The following is a 13,919-nucleotide window of genomic DNA, read 5'->3' on the forward strand; positions in this document are numbered from 1 at the left end:
AGAGTGTGGCTATCTCTGTGAGACCCAGAGAAAAATGGACACATGGCCCAGGTGTTCTCTCTCTGTGTGAATTTTTTTGTCACACAGCTGAGCTTAGACTTCTTGTTCCAGTTTCGTGAGTTTTGCCCTTATAATAAATAAAAATATAATTGTTTATCTTTTAGCTAGCATGGTTATTTCCCGAATCGAGTTAACTTCTTCCGTGTTGGTCGATTTGTGGGGCTTGGGTCTCCAGTGACTCTAGCCAGCTGCCATTAGGCTCCACGCCATTCATTTAGGTATACAATTCCTACACAGCCGCACTGAGTAGCTGCTAGATGCAGTCTTTCATATTTTCTCATTAAATGTCTCAGCTGGCTTCTGGGTTTATTTTCTCAGTGCTCATGGATGCTCAGGCAGGACACAGGCTTCCTCTATTGTCTTGTTTGGCATTTGTGCTCGTGCAGCCGTTGACCAATTAGGGACCTCCGTGGAGCACACAGTCTGTGGTTTACACTAAATAACAGGTTTTAATCTGAGCATAGCTTTCAGCTTTTAACGCTAAAATTCAGATTCAAACTGACCATGAGGCTGCAAGTGTGCCACAACACCTACTGGCAGGTAACACTTATTATAGCTACTTCAACTAAAACTCAACCACAGTTAAGATTTATAATTTAAAATATAAATTATAAATGTATAATTTAAAAGGCAAGATGGTGGACACTTTAACCATCCAGGAGTTCAATAACCTTTTTACTTATAGCATGTATGATGTTATGCAAGGTTTATATGATTTCCCTCCTATATCCCTCTATTTGAATCTGGGGACTAGCTTTGTCCTTCATATTTTCTCCTTAAAAACATAGCTTGATAATAGCACCAAGAAAGAGGAGCTTTTAGAAATGATACAGTCTTTACATACTGATAATGACCAACTAAAAGGGGAATTCAGCACTCTGAAGAAGGATACAACTAATCTGCCAAACAAAACCCAGTCAAATGAGGCACTTTTAGAAATGATACAGTCTTTACAGACTTATAATGATCAACTAAAAGAGAAATTCAGCACTCTGGAGAAGGATACAGTCAATTTGACAAACAAAACCCAGTAAAGGATTAGGGTTCCAGGACATTTTCTGAGAGAATTTTGTATCGTTGCATATATTCATCGGACTCTATCAAAGGGTTATGATAGATTGAATGATAAACTATCTCTCCAGGAAGGTAATAAACATGCTATAAAAAGAGCATCTGGCACCAAATACTCTGAGATTGTAAAATAATATACATGGGAGCCCATATGTAAGATTGATCTAAAAGAAATTATACAAGCATTGTTGCTTATGGAATACATTTGTCTTTTGTTGGTGAAATGGTTAAAATGTGAGCTTCAAGTAACAAAGCAACTCAACAGGACTGAATTTAGTTAATCTCAGCAGTCCTAGAAAATAAACCACAGTTGCTTTGGAAGTTTTACTAGAGAGAAGTGAAATTTTTAGAGCAACAGAGAAATGCAAAATGACTTGAGATCTCCCAAGATCAAATTCTGGGTGAGGGACATTACTCTGATCCTCAGGATCAGGCTCTTTATGATGAACACAGTGTGTCCCTATATAGCAGAACAGCTTTAAATATTTGAAAAAGGATTCAGGAACCAAGAAAGAGAATTGAATCATATATTAGGGTTAAATAGGGTGAGAGAGAACTCTTTAGTGACTTTTTACAGAGATTAACTAAGACAGTACAAATAGGAATAACAGACCCAGAAACTAGGCTCTTGTTTCCACAGGAGAAGAAAAACTATGGGTACCATCAAAATTAATAAAGATTCACTTTGAAAAAGAGAAACCCCTTGATAATGAGAAATGTCAGCTCATCCAAAATGGTGACAATCATACAGGTGGTAAGAAAACCATATAGGGTTGAGGCATGGTTTTCCTCTTGTCTTTACAGGAAATTTCACATCTTCAAAAATTCAAAAGACCCTGGATTTTTGGATGCTGACAGAAAACTATCCAATAAAGATCATCGAGGAAAAGAAATATGACTAATGAGGACAGGTGATCAAAATATATACATTTAAATATATATACATTTATGAATATATAGAGATGGATTTGGAGTTGGACAATGGCTCTGTACTTCTCTAAATCCAAGTGTGTTGTTAAAAGGAACATTTAGAGTTTCTGTCTCATGTCAGGAGCCATCTTATATGGGACAGAAGGACGACTTTAGGAAAAATTTTACTTTCTCCACGTGTATTTTGTCTATATCATATTCTTCATTGAATGTATGTCTATATGAATAATGTTCAAGTTTTCCATGATAAACAATGGAATTTCCTACAGATCCTTTTCCTGCAGTAATCTTTGATGTTTCCAGGAAGAAAATGGGGTCCCACAGCAACAACTTCACCTAATTAAGATAACATCATGATGCTAATAGCACAGCTATAAGACTGGATTTGGGGCATCAGCTTCTGATTATGGCATACCTTCTCATGACTTTATGGCCAGAACTCCAATTAAGAACTTTGGAAAAAACCCTATATACTGCTCAGAACTTGTTTCCTACTATGCTAAACAGCAAACTTGAAACTAATCATCACTTTACTTTTGCAGGATCCCATAAAAAGAACATTGCCCTCATGACAGTGGGAAGCAATTCTAGAGAACAATGTCCTCTCTCCCAAAAATGTTTGTCATCAGGGTTAGGGATACTATTTAGGTGTTGTTGATTATTACTTGTATCAGGTAGAGGGTTGTGGTGGAAACTATGTAGATTCAGAAATTATAAAAAAGGATCATAAAATGAGAAATAGTAAATACTTGTGAGCTATTATTTATGGATAATTTGCATTGGTATAGCTTTTCATACTGATACAAGTTCAAATTATATTTGTTACTTCTGTTTACAATATTTGTATGCCCATGCAAAGTTATTCTGTTAGATTTTATGCATGCATGTTTCTACCTCTGTTTAGGGAATTTGAATATTGATATAATATCTTAGGGTATTTTTCTGTATTGCATTGTATATTATTCTTACTTCTGATCAAGATATTTGTACATTGTTTACATTTTGAGGTTATTTTCCTCATTTGCTGCACATTTGTTTACAGATTATTTAATATTCTGACATGAAGTCTTAGTCTTTAAGTTATATAGGTGTTAAATATTATAGGTCAATAGTTGTTCATGTTTGTTATATATATTGTCAGATTAATTAGGTTCTTTAGTTACATAGAGATTGTATTCTGCCTCAATAGGTAATCTCCAACCACTTCAAGGATCTGCACAACATGGCATTTAAATAATTTAGGGTTCTATTGACATGAGACATGATTGCTCCCGACAGCACCAATCTATTCCAGAGAGAATGTTGAGCACTGAAGACAGTCCACTTGGAGTTTGTTTTCTTCTTGGATCAATTGGCCTTTGGGCAAGGAACTGCCCATGCCTCAACCATTGACAAAGTACAAGGTATCCAGACTGGATAAGCATGACACAAGGAAAAGGACTGCCAAACCTTGCCAAGACAGGGTAAGAGTGTTTTGAAAAATCTCCTGCTTCTGAAAAAGATCTGTAAGTTATGCTAGGCCTTAGTCAAAGTTAGTTGCTTCTTCAAAGTTGCAAATGAGTCTTTGGGTGATTGTTCAGGTATCCAGTTGTCTCCGTCATATACTGCTTACATTGGAAGATACTTGATTTCTCTTCCTGCCTACTAATCTCCCTTCTCAGGCCTTCAATGGGGTTGAAGATTAGATACTTGTAAGTGTCTTCTTCTGTACTGTTATATTTGAATACTTCAGCAGTCCTCTTCAAAGCTGAACACTGGTTTCCTCTGCATATACTGGATTTTTGGGATCCTGTCTGTTTGGATGCTCACCTTCCTGGACCTGGAGGGAGGGGGGAGGAACTTGAACTTCCCACAGGGCAGGAGACCCTGACTGCCCTTGGGGACAAAGAGGGAGGAGGAGAGGGAGGGGGGGAGTGGGAGGGCGTTGGGAGGAGGGGCGTAAATGGAAACTTTTTATAATTTAATAAAATTACTTTCAAAAAAAATTATAACTAATCTTCATTACCAAGATTATTCACTGCCCACAGTGATCAACCATAGCATACTTCATTCAATTACAGAAGAATACTCATTCTCAAACTTGCATAAAACATTTGATAATATAAATATGAGCCCTAATAGAAAGAATCATTGGATGAAATAAAATTATATAGCATTCCCTCTTATGTTACAATGAAATTAATATAGCGGTCACTGATGAGAAATGGATGAACAGTCCCTGAACATTTTATGATTAAAAGACATGTTTGCTTTTAACTTGCTGGTAATGGAAGAATATTCCATTAGACATTATCACACAAGTATGGTCATGTAATAACAATATCCTGGTTTTCTCTGATTCTCTAGTCTGATCTGTTTTGATAGTTTCAGCAGGCAAAAGTCTTGAAGAAGCACCAATTTTGTTTTAAAATTGGTTTTGCATTAGAATATGTGACAGAAAACTCATTGCTTCAGCAGTGTGAATCATCTTGCTTACACCTACCTTTGTTCTCCCTACCATTCCTCTGGACTGGCTGGTTTTCATTCATTAGAACATTATTTTGTTAATGAGATTGCTTTATAATCACTTCAGGATGAAAAGAATATATTTTATTATTATCTTCTTCCTGAGTTTGTTATTAAGAACATAATGCAAGTTCATGATAAATGAAAACAATGACTAATTTCTTTCTATTGTTCCCTGATCTTTCCTGAATAAATCTACAAAAGTGATAATCACAATTCTATATTTAAGATTGAACATAGTTTCAAAAGTTCATGCTGTCACTTTTCTTGATTTAATGGTGGGTAAACTACATACCTGTTTCATTATGAATCACACGGGAATTAGTTATGGCTCAAATTAAACTTTTAAATATAAAGAGAATTCACGCCACTCCTAATGAATTAAGTCCTTAGAGTTTATCTTTCACAAAGTGTTATCATTCTCATTTAGTTTTAAGCATGGTCCACATCATCATAGATTCAAATACGGCAACTCCCAATAAGAACTCCTTTGCTTTGATGCTTTCAAAGGGCCGGTCTAGTTTCTAAATACTCATGTCACATTAAAAAAAGATCATCCTCGTCATTTGACTACTACGAGTAGTTTTTTTTAAAAATAGATTTTATTGATGCACTCTGTGTTATTGCATTATACTGAAATAGTAAAGCTTAGTTAAAGCAATAATAATTAAGCAGTTTTTCATTCATGTATCATTTAGCTTAAGCATTTTTCGTTTTACATTGGAGTTAAATTACTTTAACTATTTTCTTCTGAGTATATATTTACAATATTCATTGGAAAAGACTAAATCTGGAAGATAAACTAACTTGGAATGTACAATACAGCAGCAGACACCATCTTCAATATTCTAAAACCAGTATGTAATATAATATATTTTCCCAATCCTTTTCTCATTCCACCAATAACTCATATACCTCATCTATTTGCTTAGAATTGCTTATTATCAAATCAATCTCAATACATATATACGTCTGTCTTGGGTCTGAAAGCACAGTTTCTTTGAATTTATCCACTTACAATATTATTTTCTACTGTTCCATTGAGACTTCAGATAACCAGGGTGATTAGATGTCCCATTTAGAGCTAATCACTCTAAAGTCTCTTGACCAGTTATTGTTGTTGTCTGTGTTAATTCATGTGTACTGCAAGTAGAATACTTTCTGATGAAAGTAGAATTATATACGGATATATAGGTATAATAGTAAGTCATTAGCACTCATTTTGTTAATATAAGCCTCTGTGTGTTTCCTTAGGACTGAATGGCTGTGGTATTAGGTGGTACAGAAACTTTCATCTACAAATGGCACCCAAACATTTGGCAAAAATTTCCACATAAAGCCTGAGAAAGCTTTTATAAAAGGATTCTAGTCAGACAAGTACAGAGTCAAGCACAGTTTCTTAGATCTTTACTCTGCTAGGCTTTGTTTGCTGGCAGCAAGCAGAGGCATGGTCCTTTAAGAAAAAAATTCATAATATCATTAGCTACAAAAAACCACATGGTGGCTCTTTCAAGAGGCCCTGCCACCAAATGCTTAGATGGTGTTTGCTATCAGTCAGGGGCATGCCTCTTGGTGGTGGCATTTCTTTAGAAACTTCAGAAAGTTATGACAACAAGAACGGTACCTACCTGTACCTTTGCATGAAGCAAGAATCTCAGGAAGTTAAGGAATGGAACAGAGCCAGTTGCCAAACTTGTATCTTTAATCCTATCTATATCATTTAGCAGATTAAAGACCCATGTGATCAGAAAATGATAGATATATACAGTAAAGATAGATTCAGATGAAGAAAAAACTAAGTGGATTGTAGTGTGTTTAAAAATATATGTAGGCTTTGGAGGGAAAAAAGATAGAGAAAGTCCTAAAAGAAGAAATAGAGTAAGAAAAGAAACCACATAAAAATACAAAAAAAATACAGAGAAATACCATATACTGTATGTTATTGTGTTATCTTTGAATTATTTGACTGCTGAGGAAAGAGCAACAACTGACTGCTAAAAGACATTTGTTTATAAAGACTGCTGGATTATTCCAACCTATATATTTTGAGAATGCCTTGAGTTCAAAATTTAAGTCAAAAAATATGTTACTTTGTAGTAGAAGTTTTGCTTTTGTTTCCATAGGAAATGAAAGGCTATGGATCCATCCTCAAGTAAGAAAAGCAAAGTTTAATCAAGGAAGATCCCCTGAAAATCTTCCAATGAGAACGAATGGTCTAGATGATTCAATGTTTCAAAGCACTTCTCTATCAGTTTCTTGTTATTTCTATATACAGAAGAGCTTTAACACTGCTGGCTAAGATGATCTAGCCTCACAGAATATTCCAGTAAAGAGTTAATAATAATTCTACCTTTTCTGTGGGTCCACATATGTAGCAGGAAGGTCTTCTGTATATGTGTTGCTTTTATTGGTTAATGAATGAAGATGACTTTTGGACCTATGACATGGCAGAATCGAGCTAGGTGGGAAAACTAAACTGAATGCTGGGAGAAAGTATGCGATGCCATGTAGCCACCAGAGGAGAAAGATGCTAACCTCCAGCTAGAAGCTTGCTGGTAAACCACAAGCCTCATGGTAAAATATAAAATAATTGAAATGTTTTGATTTAAGATATAATAGTCAGAAATATGTTTAATCTATTGACCACACATTATGGCAATTAATAAAGTTTCTGTGTGGTTATTTCAAGTCTGAGCAGCTAGGAATGAATGAAGTGACTCTGTCAACACTTGTAAGATTACTAGCACCCTCAATCAACAGTAAGTAACCTAGAAAACTATGCCCACAACACCCAAAAAATGGATTATGGAAGTTTGTCTTTATTTACAATGTTGGTTACAAGTTGTTATGGAAAATGGTCAAAAGAAAAAAAAAACTAAACAAAGGAGATTAGATTCATGGTTTGTGTTTTGAAAATAGAAAAAAGGGAAAATGCTATGGGCTAATGCTCTTGTACACTATAAAGTTTTATTACTCACATTGGTATAATTAATGTTGATTGGTAAGTAAAGGCAGGAACTATGGCCAGAGTGACAAGACTAGGAGAATTCAGGGTAGAAGAAAGACAGATGCAGTCACAAACCAGATGCAAGGAAAAAAGATGAGAATGCTTTAATGAGAAAAAAAAAAAACAAAGCATGTCAAGAGTGACTCTAGACACAGTGTCTTATTCTGAAAACAGTCATTAAGCACTGACTATTATGTACCACCACCACTATAAACATAAACTTTTAAGTTACCTTAAGTACATATATTAGTGATTAAATTGGCTTGAGATGAAACTGATACCTTACTTTTATAGGTGTATAAGAGTTCTGAAGACATCTCCTTATATTTTCTCATCAGAAAATAATTATTGAGTTTTCTTTACAATTGCCTAAATAATATGCCTTTAATTTTATCTTAATGTTATAATGTATAATACTTGAATCCATTCTATTTTATTATGGTCCATTTTACCTTTCTTTAGAAAGACTTCTATAAAAGCCTAATGATATCCTTATTTCACAACTTGTGATCTTTTATAGTGTCTTAATTGTATTTGATAATCTACATTTCAAGATAATTTCAATAGTCAACTGTGCTGATGCAAACTGGAAGGCAAGTTGTTGAGTATGAGGGAAAGAATTATAAATTCAAGGACATTCTGAGTTAGTTTTGGACAAAATCATGCCATATACCAAAATGCCAGCACTAAGGAGAATAAGGCAGCAGCATTTCCATTAGTTGGAGTCTTTACTCTTTAATAGAGCAAGCATCAGGCCAATTTAGACTACACAACACATTGTTTTAAATAAAACAAAACAAACAAAAGGTGGGATCTAGACAATGATCTTTGTCACAGTCTAAATCAATTTTCAAATGGGATCCTAGACTAGTCTTATATCAATAATTAGTTTGTGTGAGGGTCCACAGAGTTGTAATCCTGTTCCACTATGATTAGAGTACAGAAAGTTTGATCTTACTTTGCCTTCTCAAAGTTGCTGACAGCAGGTGTGGCTACAAAGAAGAGATTCTGATTAGCATTTTGAGTATAAATGTGGATCCACTACAGCTGGACCAAAGGTTGGAGAATTCAAGTCTACTTCTTCTATCATGTCTATGAATTCTGTTGCCTACACCCTCTACCTTTGGAGGAAAATATACAAGCATGTGGAAAATAAATGAGGGAGATTCAATACTCACTGAATGTTCCTCTTAATGCTGTTCTGTGTTTCTATTTCTTATTTCTGTTAAATCTCTGTTCCTTTTGCTTAATAATTCTAATCCTCAAGCTCCTATCCTGGAACCTGTGAATTTTGTCAAATCTGGTCTTTCACAGTTTGAATGAATTTCTCAGTTTAATACCCTCTACTAACCTTGGAAAATGCCCTGTGCTAGTGAGATGGAAGAAAAACTGTCACTCTAAAGGCAGGATATTACTGTCAAAATTAGAGTGTGTTGTTACTCTATGAAGGCTAACTGAGGGTACTATAAAGGTTATAGTAGAAAGGGTGACAATGAAAGCACAAGATGGCTGTGACCATTTTTAGAAGTCTGGTACCCAAGGATTTAAGAAATAAAGAACATCAGAGAAGGTACTGCATTTTTATTATGTTCACACATAAACAAAAGTGGCAAGTTTTGCTTATCAAGCCACTGTATCAGACATTGCAATTTATTTTCAGGTAAGAAAGATCATGCCTTGATATCATACTTTAAATCATTTTAATAATAAAATAGTGTTTCTTGGTGCATTGAGAATACATACCCAGCTTTCAAAATAAATTAATGAGAGGTGTTAAAAATTTCAGGCAATACTTTGCATATCCATTTCCTCTATCTTTATCTGATTTCCTTTTTCATATGCAGATTTAATAACTTTGTTTCATTTTACTCAAGGGACCTATAATGGTGTCTAAAAAATGCTAAGGAGCTTTGTAGCTTCTTTAATGATCTTTGACATTGAGTGAAACACCCTCCCAAATTGACAGTTATGTACTCTACTTCTATATTAATAATAATTTTTATTTATGCAGATTTGATAAATCATCATAGGGTGGACTTGATTGTGTCAGAGATATCGGAAATTATTCTTTATCTATTTGACTGTATTCTGAGGAATGATGCTAATAATGAGCATGCCCAAGTCTCAGTTTTATATCTGCAGTCTCTTTCTTCATGCAATAATCCTTTTTCTTTACTTATAATGATTCAGAATCTGCTTACTGTTCTGTTTTTGTAGCCTCTGACCTAAGCTAATTAGTTTTCTTTGCTAGCATAGCACTACAATAACAATTATTTCAACTATTCCTCTTTTGAGTGAAGCCAGGATAATGAGAAGTCCCTTGAATTGAATTTGAACAGTGGAACTTGATAAAAGCATGGAACCTTGAGAAGCAAGTCAAATCTATATTATGCATGTGATGTAATACATCTCATGAGTCTCTCATTTTTAAGCTCCTCATATCTTCATAGGATAACATATTCAACCTCAAAAGTGATATTTTGATGAGAGCAGACATTTCAGGGTCTAAATTTAAAGTTGGAAGCTTATCTCTAGGGTTAATCTATTGGAATTACTTATCTGAGCTGAAGTAATTCAAGTAATTCAGGTGTAGTGGAAACCTTTCTAATAAATTCAGAAGCACTGAGGAGTAGTGAGATTGGTAGCAGTGGTGCTTAGTTGATCCTCTTATCATTCTTGACTTTTAAAGCCTACACGTTTAAAAATGTGTTTCAGAAATCCGTGTGCTCATGAGCATTTGATTCACTAATTTTTGAAAGACTGATGAAGGTCTTTCAATGGTAAATTGAAGATACAAAAAAAAAAAAAAACCCGAAGTATCAACACACACAAGTAAAAAGGACTTAGTAAAATGTCACTGTGGAGTATAGAGGCAGGCCAAATCTTGAATATACTGGAAATTATACTCAAAAAGAAAAGCTATAAAATGCCTTTTGTTTAAAAAAAAGGAAGGAAGAAAGCATGGAATGAAGAAAGATATATAAATTTTGTAGGTTTTTGAATTTGATGGTGGATAGAGAAAAAAATTTCCTATTAGCTTACATTACAGGTATCATGTATATAGAATATGTATATAGAATGTTTAGTGTTTAACCTGTGTTTTTAAAGGAAAAGGTATATATATATATATATATATATATATATATATATATATATATATTCCCAAACTTAAGGTTATGGCTAGGAAAAAGTTAACTTCTAAAGATACTATCTTGATTTCTCTTCTCTCTTTGCTCTTTAGTCTTCCCTTCCCTCTATATCCCTTATCCCCTGCCTAGTTCCCTTCCTGTAGTGCAATGCTCTTCCACCTCCCCCACCCACTCACTATTCTATGATTAAACATAATTTAACCAAATAGGGATGACACTTCTAACATCATTGAAAGCCCCAATTATTATTCCATATTCCTTACTTCCTTATTGCAACATGAAGTTTTATGTGTGTGCTTATTAATTCTAATATGTAATAATATGCAAATGTATCATTTTTATGGCAATAGGAATAATACTAAACAAATGTGGTTGCAATTTAAGTAACGGTGCATTTTCATTGATATCTCAAAATAATTGAGCAAAGCAAATTTTAAAAAGTAAAAGGTTTATTTTGTTATGTGGTTTCAGATATTTCAGCCCAAAGATGATTGTTTGGTCCACTGCTTCTGGGATGGTGGTAAGCCAGGGTGCCATCATAAAGTGCATGCAGGAGATACCTGTGCATTTGTGGTTTATCTGACTCACAAAATGGGAAACAGGAAAGGGCCAAGGTTCCACTGTCCACCCTAAGAACATAATCCCAATGACTAAACCTCTTCCAAGGAGACCTTCACTGTTAAATATTCTGCCACTTCCAATAGAGTTATAGTATGGAGATTTGTATTTGGGTGGTGACCACCCAGACTCCTGAAATAATCACACAGAAATTATATAATTAAATCACTGCTTGCCCTATTAGTTCTAATTTCTTATCAGCTAGGTCTTACATCCCATCTCCATTAATCTGTGTATTGCGACATGGCTGTGTCTTACTGGGTAAAGTTCTATTCCCAGCATCTGTCTCTGGTGGGGCTATATGGAAACTCTCGACCTGCCTTTTTTCTTCCAGCATTTAGTTTTGTTATCTCTACCTACCTCTTTTCTGTTCTGTTTAGGCCCAAAACAGTTTCTTTATTAACCAATGGTACTCACTGCATACAGAGGTGAATTGCACATCAGGGATCACAATTTAAATATGAACCTTTAAGTGTGCTTCCAAATCACACTTAATTGTTTATAAACTTAACTACTCATATTAGCTGAATTATTCTAATATTTAGCTAAACTTTTACTATGAGTGGCAATTTTCAGCATGTTATAAAAAGTATTCTTTATCTTTCTCTTTGTGTTCAGTTATAAAAGGTCATTGCCCTGCTCTCTACCATGCTAAGGCAATCAGGCTAAAACCCTTTGTGCTGTTTTGTCTATAAAAATCCACCATTCAGAAGGAAGAAACAAGTCTCTACCTTCTACTTGAACTGGAAAAATAAATAGATAGATAGATAGATAGATAGATAGATAGATAGATAGATAGATAGATAGATAGATAAAACAAGACTGCCTTTAATCCCAGCACTCTGGATACAGAGGCAGTTGATCTCTTTGAGTTCAAGGTCAACCTGGTCTACCTAAAGAGTTCCAGGACACACCTGGGACAAGACAAGAAAGAGAGAGAGAGAGAGAGAGAGAGAGAGAGAGAGAGAGAGAGAGAGAGAGGAGGAGAGGAGAAGAGAAGAGAAGAGAAGAGAAGAGAAGAGAAGAGAAGAGAAGAGAAGAGAAGAGAAGAGAAGAGAAGAGAAGAGAAAGAAAATATTGGGTATCTCTATGAAGTTTTTTTTATTTTTTGTTTTTCTTTTATTCTGGCTTTTTTCTCTACTTTTATATTTTTTATATTTTATTTTGATTTCTCCTGTTTGTTTTCTAGTGAGAAAGAAAGGACATGTATTTCAGTAGGTGTGGAGGATTTGGGAGGAATTGGGCAAGGTGAAACCATGATCAGAATATATTGTTTGAAGAAATATTTTTAATACATGTATACAGATATAAAGAAAATAAAATATAAAGTAAAATAGTTTTATGATAATTAAAAGCAAAGGGGTTGGAGTTAATATAAGAAGAATAAAAAGGAAAAAGGTTTCAAGATTAGGAAGTTTACATAAACTATGAACAAACATAATGATACTAATATGTTGGATGTTGTGAGAAAACAGACCAGGTATGAGTAAAAATCAAGAATGGGTATGGTGGGAGACATTCTGTATGTGTGTGCTTTGTTGCCATTATAGAGATTCTGAGAAGTCAAGTAGTAGGTAGGTAACTGTGTTTTATGAGAAAGAGAAAAGAAATCCTTCAGGTCAAAAGGAAAATCTTTAAGAAGTGATTACAGCATAGTTAACAATGTTTTGCATTCTAAAAGAATTGAGGGAGTAACATTGTGCCTTCTAACCAAAAGACCAGTTCATGTGGTATGAGCATATTGATGTTGACTTTCAGAAATCCTTCTGAATATGATAAAAGTTATTCATTTTTGTCAATTTAAATAAACACTTAAAGTGGTTGCACAAGTTTGCATTCCCACCAACAATGAATGAGTGTTCCCCTTACTCCACATCCTCTCCAACATAGGTTATTATTGGTGTTTTTGATTTTAGCCATTCTGACAGGTATAAGATGGTATCTCAAAGTTGTTTTGATTTGCATTTCCCTGATAGCTAAGGAAGTTGAACATATTCTTAAGTATCTTTTGACCATTTGAAATTCTTCTGTTGAGAATTCTCTGTTCAGTTCAGTACCCCATTTTTTAAATGGGGTTAGTTAGAATTTTAATGTCTAGTTTCTTGAGTTCTTTATATATTTTAGTGATCAGACCTTTGTCTGATGTGGGGTTGGTAAAGATCTTCTCCCATTCATTTTTGTCTTAATGAATGTCCTTTGCTTTTCAGAAGCTTCTCAGTTTCAGGATGCCCCATTTATTCTTTGTTACTCTTATTGTCTGTGCTACTGGGGTCATATGTAGGAAGTGGTCTCCTGTGCCCATGTATTGCAAGCTACTTCCCATTTTCTCTTCTATCAGGTTCAGTGTGGTTGAATTTATATTGAGTTCTTTAATCTATTTGGACATGAGTTTTATGCATGTGTGGTGGTCTCTCAGAAAACTGGGAGTCAACCTACCTCGGGATCCAGCAATACCACTCTTGGAAATATACCCAAGAGATGCCCAATCATACCACAAAAGCATTTGCTCAACTATGTTCATAGCAGCATTATTTGTAATAGCCAGAACCTGGAAACAACCTAGATGTCCCTCAATGGAA

This window comes from Myodes glareolus, chromosome 12 (assembly GCF_982192425.1).
Source record: "Myodes glareolus chromosome 12, mMyoGla1.1, whole genome shotgun sequence".
NCBI classification, from domain to species: Eukaryota; Metazoa; Chordata; class Mammalia; order Rodentia; family Cricetidae; genus Myodes; species Myodes glareolus.